The sequence below is a fragment of the Lactuca serriola genome, chromosome 7, assembly GCF_051521515.1.
Source record: "Lactuca serriola cultivar US96UC23 chromosome 7, Lser_US96UC23_V15, whole genome shotgun sequence".
Taxonomy (NCBI): domain Eukaryota; kingdom Viridiplantae; phylum Streptophyta; class Magnoliopsida; order Asterales; family Asteraceae; genus Lactuca; species Lactuca serriola.
The window spans coordinates 88,438,882-88,461,265 of NC_136414.1; the positions used below are offsets into that span (position 1 = coordinate 88,438,882).

General features: G+C 33.3%; 7 non-coding genes across 7 annotated transcripts; 2 read left to right on the forward strand and 5 right to left on the reverse strand.

The window, feature by feature from the left end:
- The first annotated feature begins 628 nt into the window (after positions 1-628).
- On the forward strand, positions 629-700 carry TRNAC-GCA (transfer RNA cysteine (anticodon GCA)). Its single transcript has one exon. It is a non-coding gene; the product is annotated as a tRNA-Cys (tRNA).
- A 1,958-nt stretch (positions 701-2,658) lies between these two features.
- On the forward strand, positions 2,659-2,730 carry TRNAY-GUA (transfer RNA tyrosine (anticodon GUA)). The gene has a single exon. It is a non-coding gene; the product is annotated as a tRNA-Tyr (tRNA).
- Positions 2,731-3,412: 682 nt separating this feature from the next.
- TRNAC-GCA (transfer RNA cysteine (anticodon GCA)) lies at positions 3,413-3,484 on the reverse strand. Its single transcript has one exon. It is a non-coding gene; the product is annotated as a tRNA-Cys (tRNA).
- A 5,140-nt stretch (positions 3,485-8,624) lies between these two features.
- TRNAC-GCA (transfer RNA cysteine (anticodon GCA)) lies at positions 8,625-8,696 on the reverse strand. The gene has a single exon. It is a non-coding gene; the product is annotated as a tRNA-Cys (tRNA).
- Positions 8,697-12,540: 3,844 nt separating this feature from the next.
- Positions 12,541-12,612, reverse strand: TRNAC-GCA (transfer RNA cysteine (anticodon GCA)). Its single transcript has one exon. It is a non-coding gene; the product is annotated as a tRNA-Cys (tRNA).
- Positions 12,613-16,478: 3,866 nt separating this feature from the next.
- On the reverse strand, positions 16,479-16,550 carry TRNAC-GCA (transfer RNA cysteine (anticodon GCA)). Its single transcript has one exon. It is a non-coding gene; the product is annotated as a tRNA-Cys (tRNA).
- A 3,838-nt stretch (positions 16,551-20,388) lies between these two features.
- TRNAC-GCA (transfer RNA cysteine (anticodon GCA)) lies at positions 20,389-20,460 on the reverse strand. The gene has a single exon. It is a non-coding gene; the product is annotated as a tRNA-Cys (tRNA).
- Positions 20,461-22,384: the final 1,924 nt, after the last annotated feature.

Here is a 22,384-nt window from a genome sequence, read left to right on the forward strand (position 1 = left end):
AGAAATGTCAAGGAGGTCACTGGTCATATTATTATGGTTATACAACTCACAATAAGTAATAACCAACCTTTGTTCAAGGAAATTCTGTCTTCTATAGTTTTATTTCAATTAATAAAACTACATATCTATTTACTGGAAGGTAACCAGGATTTTCAAACAGTCTACGGTTTAGGGACACAGTCTACGGTTTTATTTTAACAAATAAAACTACTATACATACCGGTGGTAACCAGGATTTTCAAACAGAATATACTTTTCATATAGAAATCAACAAACAAGTTACGAAATATGGGATTTTATTGGTAAACATACTTTCATATTCATAACTCGATAATAACGATTTTTCGATACAAACGACAATTTACATATAATGAAAAGAAATCATTTATACAAACTCAGTGACTAGTTTTCAATACAAACCATGCTAATGAACTCACCAGCTTTAGATGGTCATTTCTTTTAAGGTTTGTCTTAAATTTTTATTTAGGTTAGTAGCATGCCAAATAAGTATTTTTTTTTTATAAAAATCATTTTCAAGGCGCTCCAACTTGATCTATCAACACCTTTCAGTCTTCTTTTTTTCGAATATTGAATAATATAAATCAATGCTTCAAATAACCATCAAAATGGGTCCATAACTCAGTGGCAGAGCATTTGACTGCAGATCAAGAGGTCACCGGTTCGAACCCGGTTGGGCCCTTTGTTTGAATTTTTTTTTGTGACAACCTGAAATTTATTTCGTTATTGTAACCCACTTCCGTTAATAAAATTTACTTTTTTATTAAATTTTCCGACAAAATTCTTGGGTTAAGTAAATAAACTAGGGTTATTGTCATAATTACATACGTGTCGGAAAACAAAAATGCGCGAAAAACTCTCGATTCCCTCGAAAAGCAAAGAGTTCACGGCCCAGGGCGAGTTGACGTCTGTAAACTCGTGTACGACCGTAAAATCTCTTTGCGGTCAGTGCCTAGTGGACCCCCACCCGTGGCTATAAACTCTACCTATATAAAGGTTGAGTGGCCTTCGTTTCACCCTTTAAGAAGCTTTATCTCTCTAGTATATCTCTACAATTTCGAGTTTAATCAAGAAACCTCAAGATTGTAAGTAATTATTCACTTTTCATGTGTTTTAATCCCTTTTCTAGTGTTGAGTCCATGTTTCATTCCATATAACTTCATCTTTGCTAGATACTCTCTCTCTCACCAAGAACACACACTAGTGTTTGGTGGCTAAAAACAACATTCCAAGCCTCTTTCAGTGAGTAAGTACCCTCCATGCTGAATGTTTACTAGAAACCACTGATTTTTGACCAGGAATCGACCCAAATCAAAAACTTTGAATGGGTTTACAGCCGTACACCCTTCAATGGCCGTAAACTCCATTTTAGATCGAATATTGGCCTTTAAATCATACTTTGAGCTTTGCACAAGGCTTAAAATAATTCCAAAAGGCTAGAAAGGACCCTTAAACACCAAAAATCGCACATCTCGTCCAGTGTTTACAATCGTAAACCCATGGACCGCAAACCCAGTTCATAGCCGTAAACTCCCTTTACGGCCGTAAACAGCTCATTCGTGGGAAAAAGTCTATTTTCCTCGATCCAACCAATTCCCGATGACATTCCTTAACCATAGCCAAGTGTTTATCTAACACTTATCTAACGAAATCGCTAATTTAAATACATATATGTATTCATTTGATATTAGGATTTCCGTTAAGTGCAACATAGAGCAACTCAAGAATCGTCCAGTTCAATCCTCTGCATTCAACCAACAGTGAGTTCATACCTCTACGCTTTTCTGAGTTTTTCAGGTTTTTAGGGGGGGAATACAAGTCAAACCTAAAAGTTTTCATAACTTAAAAACTGATACAATTATAACGGTTTTCTATCAAACATTTAGACATATTTATCCCTTATGTAATATGCGGAGCATAAGGTACGTTTTCTATATTATAATTGCATAGTTTCCAAAACAATACATGAACGTAACTAAACATTCAAACTAAAATAGGTATATTTGGGATTTGATTACCAGTCTTACAGATTCAGACTTCATGCAAAGCCAAACATATAAACTATGTCAGATTTAGTTTATCCATTTCTACGAATACAAACTTAGAGTATCTAGCTAAATAATTATTTATGTATAAATATTCGTACTCTACACCATTACAAACGATTTCGAACTCGAGAACAACCGAAAAATACGTAAACTAATTATTACAAGATTGTGAGAGTGATCTTCATTAACAAATAAAACTACTATACATACTGGTGGTAACCAGGATTTTCAAACAGAATATACTTTTCATATAGAAATCATCAAACATGTTACAAAATATGGGATTTTATTGGTAAACATACTTTCATATCCATAACTCGATAATAACGATTTTTCGATACAAACGACAATTTACTTATAACGAAAAGTTTTCAATACAAAACCATGCTTATGAACTCACCAGATTTAGATGGTCATTTCTTATATGGTTTGTCCTAAATTTTTATTTAGGTTAATAGCATGCCACATAAGTACTTTCTTTTTATAAAAATCATTTTCAAGGCGCTCCAACTTGATGTATCAACACCTTTCAGTCTTCTTTTTTTCGAATGTTGAATAATATAAATCAATGCTTCAAATAACCATCAAAAATGGGTCCATAGCTCAGTGGTAGAGCATTTGACTGTAGATCAAGAGGTCACCGGTTCGAACCCAATTGGGCCTTTTGTTTGAATTTTTTTTTGTGACAACCCGGAATTTATTTTGTTATTGTAACCCACTTCTGTTAATAAAATTTACTTTTTTATTAATTTTTCCGTCAAAATTCTTGGGTTAAGTAAATAAACTAGGGTTACTGTCATAATTACATGTGTGTCGGAAAACGAAAAAGCGCGAAAAACTCTCGATTCCCTAGAAAAGCAACGAGTTCACGGCCCAGGGCGAGTTTTCGGCTGTAAACTCTGTTTGCGGTCAGTGCCTGGTGGACCCCCACCCGTGGCTATAAACTCACCCTATATAAGGGTTGAGTGGCCTTCATTTGACCCTTTTCACACTTTAAGAAGCTTTCTCTCTCTACTCTCTCTCTACAATTTCGAGTTTGATCAAGAAACCTCAAGAATGTAAGTAATTATTCACTTCTCTTGTGTTTTAATCCCTTTTCTAGTGTTGAGTCCATGTTTCATTCCATATAACTTTACCTTTGCTAGATACTCTCTCTCTCACCAAGAACACACACTAGTGTTTGGTGGCTAAAAACCACATTCCAAGCCTCTTTCAGTGAGTAAGTACCCTCCATGCTCAATGTTTACTAGAAACCACTGATTTTTAACCTGGAAACACACTAGTGTTTGGTGGCTAAAAAAGTAAATTTTAATAACAGAAGTGGGTCACAAAAAAAATTCAAACAAAGGGCCCAACCGGGTTCAAACCGGTGACCTCTTGATCTGCAATCAAATGCTCTACCACTGAGCTATGGACCCATTTTGATGGTTATTTGAAGCAATCGAAAAAAAGAAGACTGAAAGGTGTTGATAGATCAAGTTGGCGCGCCTTGAAAATGATTTTTATATAAAAAGTACTTATTTGGCATGCTATTAACCTACATAAAAACTTAGGACAAACCTTAAAAGAAATGACCATCTAAATACCATTTAATTCAAACTCGTTATGTTAATTATTTCCCATTATGATGGTGTTTCAACAGTTATTTAGTTTTTCGAAAATATCTTGTGATTGATGGATGATAACTAACAGGTTCAGAAATATCACATATTACATGTAGAATTATGTTTGTTTTACAGAAATGACATAACTAAATGGATAATACATATAAATCGTCTCAAAATATCGTGAAAATGAGTTGATGTAACAAGTCTTGGGAAATAATGTGATATGTACTATTGTAACAAACTAACCATATTTAACTTGAAATTATGTCCCTACATTGTTTGATGTGTCAGATAAGTTTGTGGTGTCCTATAGTAGTGCTTCGTATGGATTGTCATATGTTCGGGTTAAGGGTGGAGAATAGGCGAGTTAATTGGGTTCCTATCAAGTTGAAAATTCTCTGATGGTGTATCAAACTTGGGAGCATTCTGATAGAGGAAAGATTGTCGACTAATGAATAGGTCGTATTTCAGTATATATTTTAGGTCATTATCTTAATATATTTAAATAAAAATGTTATATTTTAAGATATATGATACTTAATATGCTTTGAAATGTTAAACGATAGTTAAAATCGGAACTGGGATGCAAAATAAGGAGAATTGAGCTGAAAGGGAAGAAAAGTTGGCAAAACCGGACAGCCAATGCTTGCTAAATTATTATTGGGCTGATAGACCTCTCTTCATTGTTTTGGCTATATTTAATGACTCGTAACTCCTATTAAGGAATTTCAATATGCTTTGAAAACAAGACAAAATTTCAATTGATTTTCATATTCATGCCAAAATACAAATTCGAATTCCCTCGTCATGGCTAAGGCATTACCATGACGTGGTGGATCAAAAAATTGAAAAAAAGCCCGTTTAGGTCTATGTTGTCATGTACATTAAGGATTCCAGTTCCCATGATGTAACAATACTTTTACCACGTTGTGGCGATGCTAAAACCTATTAACTAAGCCAAAAATTAACCCTAATGATATGTCTTCAACCTAGTTCGGTTTCTGTGAATATAAATCTCAAAAATGCTATTTTGAGAGTCTAAAAGGCAACCACAGGGCCATTAAGCTGAAATGGAATGAAAATTTGAAGAATTCTAGAGCAAATTCATGTTGGGAGTCATTCAGTTTGCTTTTATGATCTAAAGAAAGAATGATCAAGTTAGCATCTTTTAGCACCAACAGAAGCTAACCACTAGAGAATCATTGGATCCAAACATCCCTCCCTAGACCAAGCCAAGATGCTCTCCAAATCTTCTTCCAAAGTTGCACAAGAGCACCTAAAATAGTCTCTTTCTCTCTCTCTGTCTCCCTCTCTCTCTCTCACGATGGATGGAACCGATTTAGGGTTTCTCACAGGGTTTTTCCAAATAGCTCCAACTCGCCGAGTTGGTCACTAAACCCACGCGACCAAAACGACTCCGCTCACCGAGTTGGGCATCTAACTCGTCGAATTGATCAGCTAAGGAACATGAAATTGTCAAATATGATACCTGGAAATTTCAGGATGTTACCGCAAGGGAAGTGTTCAAGGAGTGTTCCTTTATATTTAATCTTCATTATCATGGTATTGTTTCTAGTAACAAAGTTCTAATGGGACATTCTATAATATAGTTGGCTCGGTCTTTAGGACTTCGAACCCTCCGTATCGGATAATAAAGTAGTGAATGAAGACTCTCAAGAATTAAATTGAAGATAATCTAAGGGAATTAGACATAGCAATAGAATTGTTGCAATATTCATGAGTGGTAAGAAATGAAGATTTAAGTATCGGATAAACCTACGCTCAGAGATTTACTTCATAGATTTTTTCACGGGTAATTATGAGATAATAATATATCATGATCCTGAAACGAAGATATATGAGTTGTATATCATAAGTCAGTTGTACATTGGTAATGTGTAAACGCATCAGTAACTTGTTGTTATAAAACGTATTTTCACGCATGATTTGATGAGTAAAAAATGCGAGCATATGAGTCAAAGTTTGTTCGTTCCTTTTACGCTAATGGGAAAAGCGATATATTTGGGCCCTTCAGTGATTTGGTGTTGACTTATAGTGTTGGGCCCAGCCAGGACTAAATTGATGTGTTCTATTAGAAATCCTATATCATCACAAATCAGAAATCAGGAGACAATGTAATGGAAAATGATATTCATTCTATTTCATGTCTCATGTTCCTATTACATCTTGCAGAACAAAGGATTTTATGATCACTTATCTTAGGACACGTAACTGACCAGGTCAGAGTTCGACAAATGGATTTTGGACGCTACAATTTGCTAATCGATTCAAAAGTTATATTGCTAATTATAGTTATAGACTTATCCAAGTGGGAGACTGTTGGATTAGGTGTCTAAGTCCACAACTCAAACTGATATATACTTGAAATGATAATGGCACAGTCGTTTCGGATTGTCCTCAAACCTAGCAATTGGACATGATTATTTTAGAGAGTGATTAATTGATTATGTGAATAATAAATTAAGTAAATGGTTTATTAATGTGTTATGAAAATAATATATTAATTAGAAATCATATTATTTAATTAATATTTAATCAGAAATTTATTGGAATTAATTTTAGCATTAATTGGATTAATTAAAGTATACGGTCTGTTTTGATATTTAAGGAAGGCTCTAGAACCTCATGGAATGAGGTGGACAAAGATCTACTGGGAAACCCTAAGAGATTTCGTCTAAGGCCCCTTGGACAAGGGGTTGGGTACTTGGTCACCAAGAAAGGAAATCTAAGGCTTATCCCTTGAACTCTAGCTTTGGCACCATGTTTTCTCAACTATATAAGGAGTCCTCTAGCACTTGATTTCATCCATTCCTTCCCTCCATAAGCCATGGACGACAATCCATCTCCTCTCTCCTAATTCATTCTCTTGCTAGCATGGGTGTGATTCTATTAGAGGCATAAAACTTGTGGTGCTTGCTTCCAAAAGATCAACAAAGAAGAATTCTAGTTTTTTGGTATAACTACTAATGGGTATGTAATTCTAATACCTCTAACGTTAATTTCGAAAATACCCTAGTGTTTCCAGGTTTCTTTTCGATGTTCTTAGTTATACGTTCAATAGAGAAAAAGTAGATTGTAATTAGGTTGCATGCAAACTTTAAGGTTTTAATTTTGTTTGCTTACCTAAATCCGTCACCCTTAATGTATTTTAAGTTATTTTAAGATAATATAACTTAATGAAAAGTGATTGTTATGAACACTTAGATAAAGGACCTTAAAGTTCTGACTTGCATTAAATATTGCATCTGATTTTATAGGATTTATTATGAAAATTTCAATATTTTTTTATAAAAAATTATTCCTATATTTGTTGATGTCCTAATAATTAATGTGCATTTTTATTGTAATTTTGGAGACTTTGAACATACTGGAATGATTCAGATGTAAACAAAATATGAGAGGAAATAGACTGACTGACCAAGAAATATGGGAGGTCCTCTTGATGTAGTTTGGTCATGGTTGCACATTTTAGACCCTAATAAAGAAAAAGATGGTTTTAAAGCAGGGTTGCAAGTGCTAGGAGAGATGGAAATGAAGCACCCTTGTGCTCTTGGATAGTGCTTTTGTTAGCTGCGGTTTCCACATTTTTAAACCTAGTGAAAGTATATTGCTATTTTATTTGTATCCCACTTTTTTTTGTTTGGTTAGAAGAGTATTTTAAAATTTTCCTAACAAGTATTAATATTTATGTTAGTTATTTTATATATTTTATTAATGAGATTAGAATAGAATATGATTGGTAAAAAATAAATCACTTTTTCTCTTTACAACACCTCATTTGTCTGTTGGCCAATGGTTATTTGTTATTTAATACAAGCTTGAGAAATCAAATAATAAACGACTCAAAATCTCCCTTTCTCTGCTTTTTTTTTTTCATTCGTTAAAAGTCTTTCAAGTCACACAAAGAATACCAAACATGAATCAAGAAACAATGCCCTCGAGTCCCTAGAATCTATTATTTAATGCATTCTCACAAAGAATGCTGAAATTTTTGCAACTCTAATTACTCGGATTTCAAGTATATCTTTGTATGCTTCTATGTTCTTACTTTTCAAATACATTAAGACTTCAAGTGCATTAATGACTTCAAACAACAATTATTGGATTATGGATATTGTGATTAGTGGTTTGAAAGTTTGATTGAAATTGTGAATATTTTTTGTGGGTTAATGACTATCAAACATCAAATAATCAATTGGACAAAATGTTTTAAAGTTTGGCTGAAATTATGAATTTATTTGGCGGGTTAATGACTATCAAACATTTTTTCAACTCAAATGTTGTAATAGGACGTTCCATAAACATTAAACAATTTACTGTTCAAAGAGGAAATCCCAATTGAATATCATTATTCATTAATAGTAAAATAGAAATATCATTCAAAAAACTAAATTATATTAGAATGTTCTGAAGATGTTCGTTTAAATTGTTCTGGTAGTCAAATTAGCCAAACTTTAACCTCATGTTGATGCTATAAAATAAAATATAGTATGTCATTTGTTTTTTCATCAATCAACCGGGCTAATTTATAGTCTACAAAAAAAATTAAAATCTGGAATAACAACATTGTACTTGAAAGTAAGATGTTATAATAAATACCTCGACGAATGTACATTGTTCCAAATACATTGTGTACAAAACATAAATAACTTCGTAAACAAACGTACAGATCATGGGGGTTGGTTATTGGTAATGATCTGTCTGTTATGAGTTTTATTTCTTACTTCAACCATGCACAAGGAAGAACACATTTGATGATCCTTATGACAATGTATGCTCTGTTGAATAAGAAAGACATTTTGTTACTTATGTAGATAATTTTAATTATTACATTAGAAACTACGTTCATTTATGTAACGTTTTTAGTTACCATCAATAGCAAATGACAGTTGATTTGAGGTATGAGAGGAGTATAAAAAAATTCAAACAAAGGGCCCAATCGGGTTCGAACCGGTGACCTCTTGATCTGCAGTCAAATGCTCTACCACTGAGCTATGGGCCATTTTGATGGTTATTTGAAGCATTGATTTATATTATTCGACATTCGAAAAAAAAGAAGACTGAAAGGTGTTGATAGATCAAGTTGGAGCGCCTTGAAAATGATTTTTATAAAAAAAAAAGTACTTATTTGGCATGCTATTAACCTACATAAAAATTGAGGACAAACCTTAAGAGAAATGACCATCTAAATATCATTTAATACAAACTCGTTATGATAATTTTTTCCCATTATGATAGAGTTCCAACAATTATTTAGTTTTTTGAACATATCTTGTGATTTATGGTTGATAACTAACAGGTTTAGAAATGTCACATATTACATGTAGAATTATGTTTGTTTGACAGAAATGACATAATTAAATGGATAATATATATAAATCGTCTCAAAATATCGTGAAAACGAGTTGATGTAACAAGTATTGGGAAATATTGTGATATGTACTATTGTAACAAACTAACAATATTTTACTTGAAATTATGTCCCTACATTGCTTGATGTGTCAGATAAGTTTTTGGTGTCCTATAGTAGTGCTTCATATGGATTGTCATATGTTAGGGTTAAGGGTGGAGAATAGGCGGGTTAAATGGGTTCCTATCAAGTTGAACATTCTCTTATGGTGTATCAAACTTGGGAGCATTCTGATAGAGGAAAGATTGTCAACTAATGAATATGTCGTATTTCAGTATATATTTTAGGTCATTATCTCAATATATTTGAATAAAAATGTTATATTTTAAGATATATGATAATTAATATGCTTTGAAATGTTAAACGATAGTTAAAATCGGACATGGGATTCAAAATAAGGAGAATGGAGCTGAAAGGGAAGAAAAGTTGGCAAAACTGGACAACCAATACTTGCTAAATTATTATTGGGCTGATAGACCTCTCTTCAGTGTTTTGGCTATATTTAATGACTCGTAACTCCTATTAAGGAATTTTAAGATGTTTTGAAAACAAGACAAATTTTCAATTAATTTTCATGTTCATGTCAAAATACAAATTCTAATTCCCACGTCGTGGCTAAGGCATTACCATGACGTGGTGGATCAAAAGATTGAAAAAAAAGCCCGTTTAGGTCTACGTTGTCATGTACATTAAGGATTCCAGTTCCCATGATGTAACAATACTTTTACCATGTTGTGGCGATGCTAAAACCTATTAACTAAGCCAAAAATTAACCCTAATGATATGTCTTAAACCTAGTTCGGTTTCTGTGAATATAAACCTCAGAGATGCTATTTTGAGAGTCTAAAAGGAAACCACAGGGCCATTAAGATGAAATGGAATGAAAATTTGAAGAATTCTAGAGCAAATTCATGTTGGGAGTCATTCGGTTTGCTTTTATGATCTACACAAAGAATGATCAAGTTAGCATCTTTTACCATCAACAGAAGCTAACCACTGGAGAATCTTTGGATCCAAACATCCCTACCTGGACCAAGCCAAGATGCTCTCCAAATCTTCTTCCAAAGTTGCACAAGAACACCCAAAATAGTCTCTTTCTCTCTCTCTCTCTCTCTCACACAATGGATGGAACCGGTTTCTCACAGGGAGCTCTGGAGATAAGAGATGCATAAATGAGGGATTAAGGCCCTTTAAATAGTTCTCAAACCAAGAAAATTAGGGTTTCTCCAAATAGATCCAACTCTCCAAGTTGTTCACTAAACCCACGCGACCAAAACGACTCCACTCGCCGAGTTAGGCATCGAACTCGTCGAGTTGATCAGATAAGGAACTTGAAATTGTCAAATATGATACCTGGAAATTTCAGGATGTTACCGCAATGGAAGTGTTCAAGGAGTGTTCCTTAAAATTTAATCTTCATTATCATGGTATTGTTTCTAGTAAAAAAGTTCTAATGGGACATTCTATAATATAGTTGGCTCGGTCTTTAGGACTTCGAACCCTCGGTATGTAAGGTTGGAATTCCAATACATTTTTTAAACAGTGACAAGAATTTAGAATTGTGAAATCAGCATCTTTGGAATAGTGTCCAGTTTATCTGTTCATAAAGGATGAACAAGAAATAGACCATATTCAATTAGTTTATTATTGTGTTTCACTTTGCACGTTTTACTTCCTGAATAATTCGATTATTTAGAGCTCCATAGTCGCTCATACTTTAGGTAGTAAGAAGTTAATGAATATTCTCAAGAATTAAATTGTAAATTGTGTAAGGGAATTAGACATAAAGATAGAATTGTTGCAATATTCATGAGTGCTAAGAAATGAAGATTTAAGTATCGGATCAACCTACGCTCAGAGAGTTACTTCATGCATTTTATCACGGGTAATTCTAAGATAATAATATATGATGATCTAGAAACAAAGGTATATCAGTTGTATATTTCAAGTCGGTTGTACATTGGTAATGTGTAAACGCATCAGTAACTTGATGTTATAAAACGTATTGTCACGCATGATTTGATGAGTAAAAAATGCAAGCATATGAGTCCAAGTTTATTCGTTCCTTTTACGCTAATGGGAGAAGTGATATATTTGGGCCCTTCAGTGATTTGGTGTTGACTTATAGTGTTGGGCCCAGCCAGGACTAAATTGATGTGTTCTATTAGAAGTCCTATATCATCACAAATCAGAAATCAGCAGACAATGTAATGGAAAATGATATTCATTCAATTGCATGTCTCATGTTCCTATGATATCTTGCAGAACAAAGGATTATATGATCACTTATCTTAGGATACGTAACATACCAGGTCAGAGTTTGACAAACGGCTTTTGGACGCTACAATTTGCTAATTGATTCAGAAGTTATACTGCTAATTATAGTTATACACTTATCAAAGTGGGAGACTGTTGGATTAGGTATCTAAGTCCACAACTAAAATTGATATATACTTGAAATGATAATGGCACAGTCGTTTTCGATTGTCCTCAAACCTAACAATTGGACATGATTATTTTAGAGAGTGATTAATTTATTATGTGAATAACAAATTAAATAAATGGTTTATTAATGTGTTATGAAAATAATATATAAATTAGAAATCATATTATTTAAATTATAATTAATCAGAAATTTATTGCAATTAATTTTAGCATTAATTGGATTAATTAAAGTATACGGACAGTTTTGATATTTAAGGAAGGCTCTAGAACCTCATGGAATGAGGTGGACAAAGATCTACAGGGAAACCCTAAGAGATTTCGCCCAAGGCCCCTTGGATGAGGGGTTGGGCTGCTTGGTCACCAAGAAAGGAAATCTAAGGATTATCCCTTGAACTCTAGCTTTGGCACCAAGTTTTCTCAACTATATAAGGAGTCCTCTAGCACTTGATTTGATCCATTCCTTCCCTCCACAAGCCATGGACGACAATCCATCTCCTCTCTCCTCATTCGTTCTCTTGCTAGCATGGATGTGATTCTATTAGAGGCATGAAACTTGTGGTGCTTGCTTCCAAAAGATCAACAAAGAAGAATTCTAGTTTTTTGGTATAACTAGTAAGAGGTATGTAATTCTAATACCTCTAACGTTCATTTCGAAAATACCCTAGGGTTTCCACGTTTCTTTTCGATGTTCTTAGTTATACGTTCAACAGAGAAAAAGTAGATTGTAATTAGGTTGCATGCAAACTTTAAGGTTTTAATTTTGTTTGCTTACCTAAATCCATCACCCTTAATGTATTTTAAGTTATTTTAAGATAATATAACTTAATGAAAAGTGATTGTTATGAACATTTAGATAAAAGACCTTAAAGTTCTGACTAGCATTAAATATTGCATCTGATTTTATAGCATTTATGTAACATTTTTAGTTTCCGTAAGTAGGAAATGACGGTTGATTTGAGATATGAGAGGAGTATAAAAAAAATTCAAAAAAAGGGCCCAACCGGGTTCGAACCAGTGACCTCTTGATCTGCAGTCAAATGCTCTACCACTAAGCTATGGATCCATTTTGATGTTTATATGAAGCATTGATTTATATTATTCAACATTCGAAAAAAAATAAGACTGAAAGGTGCTGATAGATCAAGTTGCAGCGCCTTGAAAATGATTTTTATAAAAAGAAAAAAGTACTTATTTGGCATGCTATTAACCTACATAAAAATTTAGGACAAACCTTAAAAGAAATGACCATCTAAATACCATTTAATACAAACTCGTTATGATAATTTTTTCCCATTATGATAGTGTTTCAACAATTATTTAGTTTTTTTGAACATATCTTGTGATTTATGGTTGATAACTAACAAGTTGAGAAATATCACATATTACATGTAGAATTATGTTTGTTTGACATAAATCACATAACTAAATGCATAATACATATAAATCGTATCAAAATATCGTGAAAACGAGTTGATGTAACAAGTCTTGGGAAATATTGTGATATGTACTATTGTAACAAACTAACAATATTTAACTTGAAATTATGTCGCTACATTGCTTGATGTGTCAGATAAGTTTTTGGTGTCCTATAGTAGTGCCTCATATGGATTGTCATATGTTGGGGTTAAGGGTGGAGAATAGGCGGGTTAAGTGGGTTCCTATCAAATTGAACATTCTCTTATGGTGTATCAAACTTGGAAGCATTCTGATAGAGGAAAGATTGTCGACTAATGAATAGGTTGTGTTTTAGTATATATTTTAGGTCATTATCTTAATATATTTGAATAAAAATGTTATATTTTAAGATATATGATACTTAATATGCTTTGAAATGTTAAACGATAGTTAAAATCGGAACTGGGATGCAAAATAAGGAGAATTGAGCTGAAAGGGAAGAAAAGTTGGCAAAACCGGACAGCCAATGCTTGCTAAATTATTATTGGGCTGATAGACCTCTCTTCATTGTTTTGGCTATATTTAATGAATCGTAACTCCTATTAAGGAATTTCAATATGCTTTGAAAACAAGACAAAATTTCAATTGATTTTCATATTCATGCCAAAATACAAATTCGAATTCCCTCGTCATGGCTAAGGCATTACCATGACGTGGTGGATCAAAAAATTGAAAAAAAAAGCCCGTTTAGGTCTATGTTGTCATGTACATTAAGGATTCCAGTTCCCATGATGTAACAATACTTTTACCACGTTGTGGCGATGCTAAAACCTATTAACTAAGCCAAAAATTAACCCTAATGATATGTCTTAAACCTAGTTCGGTTTCTGTGAATATAAATCTCAAAGATGCTATTTTGAGAGTCTAAAAGGCAACCACAGGGCCATTAAGCTGAAATGGAATGAAAATTTGAAGAATTCTAGAGCAAATTCATGTTAGGAGTCATTCAGTTTGCTTTTATGATCTACACAAAGAATGATCAAGTTAGCATCTTTTACCACCAACAGAAGGTAACCATCGGAGAATCTTTGGATCCAAACATCCCTCCCTGGACCAAGCCAAGATGCACTCCAAATCTTCTTCCAAAGTTTCACAAGAACACCCAAAATAGTCTTTCTCTCTCTCTCTCTCTCTCTCTCTCTCTCTCTCACAATGGATGGAACCGATCTAGGGTTTCTCACAGGGAGCTCTGGAGATAAGGGATGCGGAAATGAGGGCTTAAGGCCCTTTAAATAGGTCTCAAACCCAGAAAATTAGGGTTTCTCCAAATAGATCCAACTCGCCGAGTTGGTTACTAAACCCACGCGACCAAAACGACTCCACTCGCCGAGTTAGGCATCGAACTCGTCGAGTTGATCAGATAAGGAACTTGAAATTGTCAAATATGATACCTGGAAATTTCAGGATGTTACCGCAATGGAAGTGTTCAAGGAGTGTTCCTTAAAATTTAATCTTCATTATCATGGTATTGTTTCTAGTAAAAAAGTTCTAATGGGACATTCTATAATATAGTTGGCTCGGTCTTTAGGACTTCGAACCCTCGGTATGTAAGGTTGGAATTCCAATACATTTTTTAAACAGTGACAAGAATTTAGAATTGTGAAATCAGCATCTTTGGAATAGTGTCCAGTTTATCTGTTCATAAAGGATGAACAAGAAATAGACCATATTCAATTAGTTTATTATTGTGTTTCACTTTGCACGTTTTACTTCCTGAATAATTCGATTATTTAGAGCTCCATAGTCGCTCATACTTTAGGTAGTAAGAAGTTAATGAATATTCTCAAGAATTAAATTGTAGATTGTGTAAGGGAATTAGACATAAAGATAGAATTGTTGCAATATTCATGAGTGCTAAGAAATGAAGATTTAAGTATCGGATCAACCTACGCTCAGAGAGTTACTTCATGCATTTTATCACGGGTAATTCTAAGATAATAATATATGATGATCTAGAAACAAAGGTATATCAGTTGTATATTTCAAGTCGGTTGTACATTGGTAATGTGTAAACGCATCAGTAACTTGATGTTATAAAACGTATTGTCACGCATGATTTGATGAGTAAAAAATGCAAGCATATGAGTCCAAGTTTATTCGTTCCTTTTACGCTAATGGGAGAAGTGATATATTTGGGCCCTTCAGTGATTTGGTGTTGACTTATAGTGTTGGGCCCAGCCAGGACTAAATTGATGTGTTCTATTAGAAGTCCTATATCATCACAAATCAGAAATCAGCAGACAATGTAATGGAAAATGATATTCATTCAATTGCATGTCTCATGTTCCTATGATATCTTGCAGAACAAAGGATTATATGATCACTTATCTTAGGATACGTAACATACCAGGTCAGAGTTTGACAAACGGCTTTTGGACGCTACAATTTGCTAATTGATTCAGAAGTTATACTGCTAATTATAGTTATACACTTATCAAAGTGGGAGACTGTTGGATTAGGTATCTAAGTCCACAACTAAAATTGATATATACTTGAAATGATAATGGCACAGTCGTTTTCGATTGTCCTCAAACCTAACAATTGGACATGATTATTTTAGAGAGTGATTAATTTATTATGTGAATAACAAATTAAATAAATGGTTTATTAATGTGTTATGAAAATAATATATAAATTAGAAATCATATTATTTAAATTATAATTAATCAGAAATTTATTGCAATTAATTTTAGCATTAATTGGATTAATTAAAGTATACGGACAGTTTTGATATTTAAGGAAGGCTCTAGAACCTCATGGAATGAGGTGGACAAAGATCTACAGGGAAACCCTAAGAGATTTCGCCCAAGGCCCCTTGGATGAGGGGTTGGGCTGCTTGGTCACCAAGAAAGGAAATCTAAGGATTATCCCTTGAACTCTAGCTTTGACACCAAGTTTTCTCAACTATATAAGGAGTCCTCTAGCACTTGATTTGATCCATTCCTTCCCTCCACAAGCCATGGACGACAATCCATCTCCTCTCTCCTCATTCGTTCTCTTGCTAGCATGGATGTGATTCTATTAGAGGCATGAAACTTGTGGTGCTTGCTTCCAAAAGATCAACAAAGAAGAATTCTAGTTTTTTGGTATAACTAGTAAGAGGTATGTAATTCTAATACCTCTAACGTTCATTTCGAAAATACCCTAGGGTTTCCACGTTTCTTTTCGATGTTCTTAGTTATACGTTCAACAGAGAAAAAGTAGATTGTAATTAGGTTGCATGCAAACTTTAAGGTTTTAATTTTGTTTGCTTACCTAAATCCATCACCCTTAATGTATTTTAAGTTATTTTAAGATAATATAACTTAATGAAAAGTGATTGTTATGAACATTTAGATAAAAGACCTTAAAGTTCTGACTAGCTTTAAATATTGCATCTGATTTTATAGCATTTATGTAACATTTTTAGTTTCCGTAAGTAGGAAATGACGGTTGATTTGAGATATGAGAGGAGTATAAAAAAAATTCAAAAAAAGGGCCCAACCGGGTTCGAACCAGTGACCTCTTGATCTGCAGTCAAATGCTCTACCACTAAGCTATGGATCCATTTTGATGTTTATATGAAGCATTGATTTATATTATTCAACATTCGAAAAAAAATAAGACTGAAAGGTGCTGATAGATCAAGTTGCAGCGCCTTGAAAATGATTTTTATAAAAAGAAAAAAGTACTTATTTGGCATGCTATTAACCTACATAAAAATTTAGGACAAACCTTAAAAGAAATGACAAATCTAAATACCATTTAATACAAACTCGTTATGATAATTTTTTCCCATTATGATAGTGTTTCAACAATTATTTAGTTTATGGTTGATAACTAACAAGTTGAGAAATATCACATATTACATGTAGAATTATGTTTGTTTGACATAAATCACATAACTAAATGCATAATACATATAAATCGTCTCAAAATATCGTGAAAACGAGTTGATGTAACAAGTCTTGGGAAATATTGTGATATGTACTATTGTAACAAACTAACAATATTTAACTTGAAATTATGTCGCTACATTGCTTGATGTGTCAGATAAGTTTTTGGTGTCCTATAGTAGTGCCTCATATGGATTGTCATATGTTGGGGTTAAGGGTGGAGAATAGGCGGGTTAAGTGGGTTCCTATCAAATTGAACATTCTCTTATGGTGTATCAAACTTGGAAGCATTCTGATAGAGGAAAGATTGTCGACTAATGAATAGGTTGTGTTTTAGTATATATTTTAGGTCATTATCTTAATATATTTGAATAAAAATGTTATATTTTAAGATATATGATACTTAATATGCTTTGAAATGTTAAACGATAGTTAAAATCGGAACTGGGATGCAAAATAAGGAGAATTGAGCTGAAAGGGAAGAAAAGTTGGCAAAACCGGACAGCCAATGCTTGCTAAATTATTATTGGGCTGATAGACCTCTCTTCATTGTTTTGGCTATATTTAATGAATCGTAACTCCTATTAAGGAATTTCAATATGCTTTGAAAACAAGACAAAATTTCAATTGATTTTCATATTCATGCCAAAATACAAATTCGAATTCCCTCGTCATGGCTAAGGCATTACCATGACGTGGTGGATCAAAAAATTGAAAAAAAAGCCCGTTTAGGTCTATGTTGTCATGTACATTAAGGATTCCAGTTCCCATGATGTAACAATACTTTTACCACGTTGTGGCGATGCTAAAACCTATTAACTAAGCCAAAAATTAACCCTAATGATATGTCTTAAACCTAGTTCGGTTTCTGTGAATATAAATCTCAAAGATGCTATTTTGAGAGTCTAAAAGGCAACCACAGGGCCATTAAGCTGAAATGGAATGAAAATTTGAAGAATTCTAGAGCAAATTCATGTTAGGAGTCATTCAGTTTGCTTTTATGATCTACACAAAGAATGATCAAGTTAGCATCTTTTACCACCAACAGAAGGTAACCATCGGAGAATCTTTGGATCCAAACATCCCTCCATGGACCAAGCCAAGATGCACTCCAAATCTTCTTCCAAAGTTTCACAAGAACACCCAAAATAGTCTTTCTCTCTCTCTCTCTCTCTCTCTCTCACACACAATGGATGGAACCGATCTAGGGTTTCTCACAGGGAGCTCTGGAGATAAGGGATGCGGAAATGAGGGCTTAAGGCCCTTTAAATAGGTCTCAAACCCAGAAAATTAGGGTTTCTCCAAATAGATCCAACTCGCCGAGTTGGTTACTAAACCCACGCGACCAAAACGACTCCACTCGCCGAGTTAGGCATCGAACTCGTCGAGTTGATCAGATAAGGAACTTGAAATTGTCAAATATGATACCTGGAAATTTCAGGATGTTACCGCAATGGAAGTGTTCAAGGAGTGTTCCTTAAAATTTAATCTTCATTATCATGGTATTGTTTCTAGTAAAAAAGTTCTAATGGGACATTCTATAATATAGTTGGCTCGGTCTTTAGGACTTCGAACCCTCGGTATGTAAGGTTGGAATTCCAATACATTTTTTAAACAGTGACAAGAATTTAGAATTGTGAAATCAGCATCTTTGGAATAGTGTCCAGTTTATCTGTTCATAAAGGATGAACAAGAAATAGACCATATTCAATTAGTTTATTATTGTGTTTCACTTTGCACGTTTTACTTCCTGAATAATTCGATTATTTAGAGCTCCATAGTCGCTCATACTTTAGGAAGTAAGTAGTGAATGAACACTCTCAAGAATTAAATTGTAGATTGTCTAAGGGAATTAGACATAGCAATAGAATGGTTGCAATATTCATGAGTGCTAAGAAATAAAGATTTAAGTATCGGATAAAACTACGCTCAGAGAATTACTTCATAGATTTTATCACGGGTAATTATGAGATAATAATATATTTTGATCTAGAAACAAAGATATATCAGTTGTATATTACAAGTCGGTTGTACATTGGTAATGTGTAAACACATCAGTAACTTGATGTTATAAAACGTATTGTCACGCATGATTTGATCAGTAAAAAATGCAAGCATATGAGTCCAAGTTTATTCGTTCCTTTTATGCTAATGGGAGAAGTGATATATTTGGGCCCTTCAGTGATCTGGTGTTGACTTATAGTGTTGGGCCCAGCCAGGACTAAATTGATGTGTTCGATTAGAAGTCCTATATCATCCCAAATCAGAAATCAGAGACAATGTAATGGAAAATGATATTCATTCAATTGCATGTCTCATGTTCCTATGATATCTTGCAGAACAAAAGATTATATGATCACTTATCTTAGGACACGTAACTGACCAGGTCAGAGTTCGACAAATGGCTTTTGGACGCTACAATTTGCTAATCGATTCAGAAGTTATACTGCTAATTATAGTTATAGACTTATCAAAGTGGGAGACTGTTGGATTAGGTGTCTAAGTCCACAACTAAAATTGATATATACTTGAAATGATAATGGCACAGTCGTTTTGGATTGTCCTCAAACATAGTAATTGGACATGATTATTTTAGAGAGTGATTTATTTATTATGTGAATAACAAGTTAAATAAATGGTTTATTAATGTGTTATGAAAATAATATATTAATTATAAATCATATTATTTAATTAATAATTAATCAGAAATTTATTGGAATTAATTTTAGCATTAATTGGATTAATTAAAGTATACGGTCTGTATTGATATTTAACGAAGGCTCTAGAACCTCATGGAATTAGGTGGACACATATCTATAGGGAAACCCTAAGAGATTTCGTCCAAGGCCCCTTGGACAAGGGGTTGGGCTGCTTGGTCACCAAGAAAGGAAATCTAAGGCTTATCCCTTGAACTCTAGCTTTGGCACCAAGTTTTCTCAACTATATAAGGAGTCCTCTAGCACTTGATTTCATCCATTCCTTCCCTCCACAAGCCATGGACGACAATCTATCTCCTCTCTCCTAATTCGTTCTCTTGCTAGCATTGGTGTGATTCTATTAGAGGTATAAAACTTGTGGTTCTTGTTTCCAGAAGATCAACAAAGAAGAATTTTAGTTTTTTGGTATAACTGCTAATGGGTATGTAATTCTAATACCTCTAACGTTAATTTCGAAAATACCCTGGGGTTTCCAGGTTTCTTTTCGATGTTCTTAGGTATACGTTCAATAGAGAAAAAGTAGATTGTAATTAGGTTGCATGAAAACTTTAAGGTTTTAATTTTGTTTGCTTACCTAAATCCATCACCCTTAATGTATTTTAAGTTATTTTAAGATAATATAACTTAATGAAAAGTGATTGTTATGAACACTTAGATAAAGGACCTTAAAGTTCTGACTAGCATTAAATATTGCATCTGATTTTATAGCATTTATGTAACGTTTTTAGTTTCCGTAAGTAGCAAATGACGGTTGATTTGAGATATGAAAGGAGTATAAAAAAAATCAAACAAAGGGCCCAACCGGGTTCGAACCGGTGACCTCTTGATCTGCAGTCAAATGCTCTAAAACTGAGCTATGGACCCATTTTGATGGTTATTTGAAACATTCATTTATATTATTCAACATTCGAAAAAATAAAAGAAGACTGAAAGGTGTTGATAGATCAAGTTGCAGCGCCTTGAAAATGATTTTTATAAAAAAAAGTACTTATTTGGCATGCTATTAACCTACATAAAAATTTAGGACAAACCTTAAAAGAAATGACTATCTAAATACCATTTAACACAAACTCGTTATGATAATTTTTTCCCATTATGATAGTGTTTCAACAATTATTTAGTTTTTTGAACATATCTTGTGATTTATGGTTGATAACTAACAAGTTGAGAAATATCACATATTACATGTAGAATTATCTTTGTTTGACAGAAATGACATAACTAAATGCATAATACATATAAATCGTCTCAAAATATTGTGAAAACGAGTTGATGTAACAAATCTTGGGAAATATTGTGATATGTACTATTGTAACAAACTAACAATATTTAATGTGAAATTATGTCGCTACATTGCTTGATGTGTCAGATAAGTTTTTGGTGTCCTATAGTAGTGCCTCATATGGATTGTCATATGTTGGGGTTAAGGGTGGAGAATAGGCGGGTTAAGTGGGTTCCTATCAAGTTGAACATTCTCGTATGGTGTATCAAGCTTGGGAGCATTCTGATAGAGGAAAGATTGTCGACTAATGAATAGGTCGTATTTCAGTATATATTTTAGGTCATTATCTTGATATATTTGAATAAAAATGTTATATTTTAAGATATATGATACTTAGTATGCTTTGAAATGTTAAACGATAGTTAAAATCGGAACTGGGATGCAAAATAAGGAGAATGGAGCTGCAAGGGAAGAAATGTTGGCAAAACCGGACAACCAATACTTGCTAAATTATTATTGGGCTGATAGACCTCTCTTCAGTGTTTTGGCTATATTTAATTATTTGTAACTCCTATTAAGGAATTTCAAGATGCTTTGAAAACAAGACAAAATTTCAATTGATTTTCATGTTCATGCCAAAACACAAATTCTAATTCCCACGTCGTGGCTAAGGCATTACCATGACGTGGTGGATCAAAAAATTGATAAAAAAAGCTCGTTTAGGTCTACGTTGTCATGTACATTAAGGATTCCAGTTCCCATGATGTAACAATACTTTTACCACGTTGTAGCGATGCTAAAACCTATTAACTAAGCCAAAAATTAACCCTAATGATATGTCTTAAACCTAGTTCGGTTTCTGTGAATATAAATCTCAGAGATGCTATTTTGAGAGCCTAAAAGGAAACCAGAGGGCCATTAAGCTGAAATGGAATGAAAATTTGAACAATTCTAGAGCAAATTCATGTTGGGAATCATTCAGGTTGCTTATTTGATCACAATTAGCATTCCAATTGTGTTCCTACTGCTCTACTTTATGAATTAAGGTGTTAAAACCTTTTGCTTTGTGTTTTAAATAGATTACTCATGAGATTATGGTTCAAAGTTTAATTTGGATTGTTTATTCTTATTTAATTTATCTTGTCAAGTTTGATTTAAGATCAAGCTAATTATGTTTTCTTAAATCATTGTTGTTTTATTATTCTAAAATAATTATGAGTAATGTTGGATCAAAACCTAGGGTTAAGTTAATAAAGTTAAGAACTTTAATATGTACATGTTTTTGATTACCAATCTTAGCATGATTTAATTTTATTTACCTTTAGGATTAGTAAAAATCTAAGGTTGCATGATACGAACTTAACAATAAATTTAAGAATAATAAATGGTATGTTGACGAAATTAAAAGTCCTTAGAGTCATTAGTATTCGTGAATGGACCAAGTATACGAATCAATTTAGGAATCGGTGAATAGTGAATAAATATCTTTTATACTTAGTAGTTAACCAATATTTTTAGATGAAATACAATTTAAACCAGAGTACTTGAGTGATTTGTTTCCAGTTA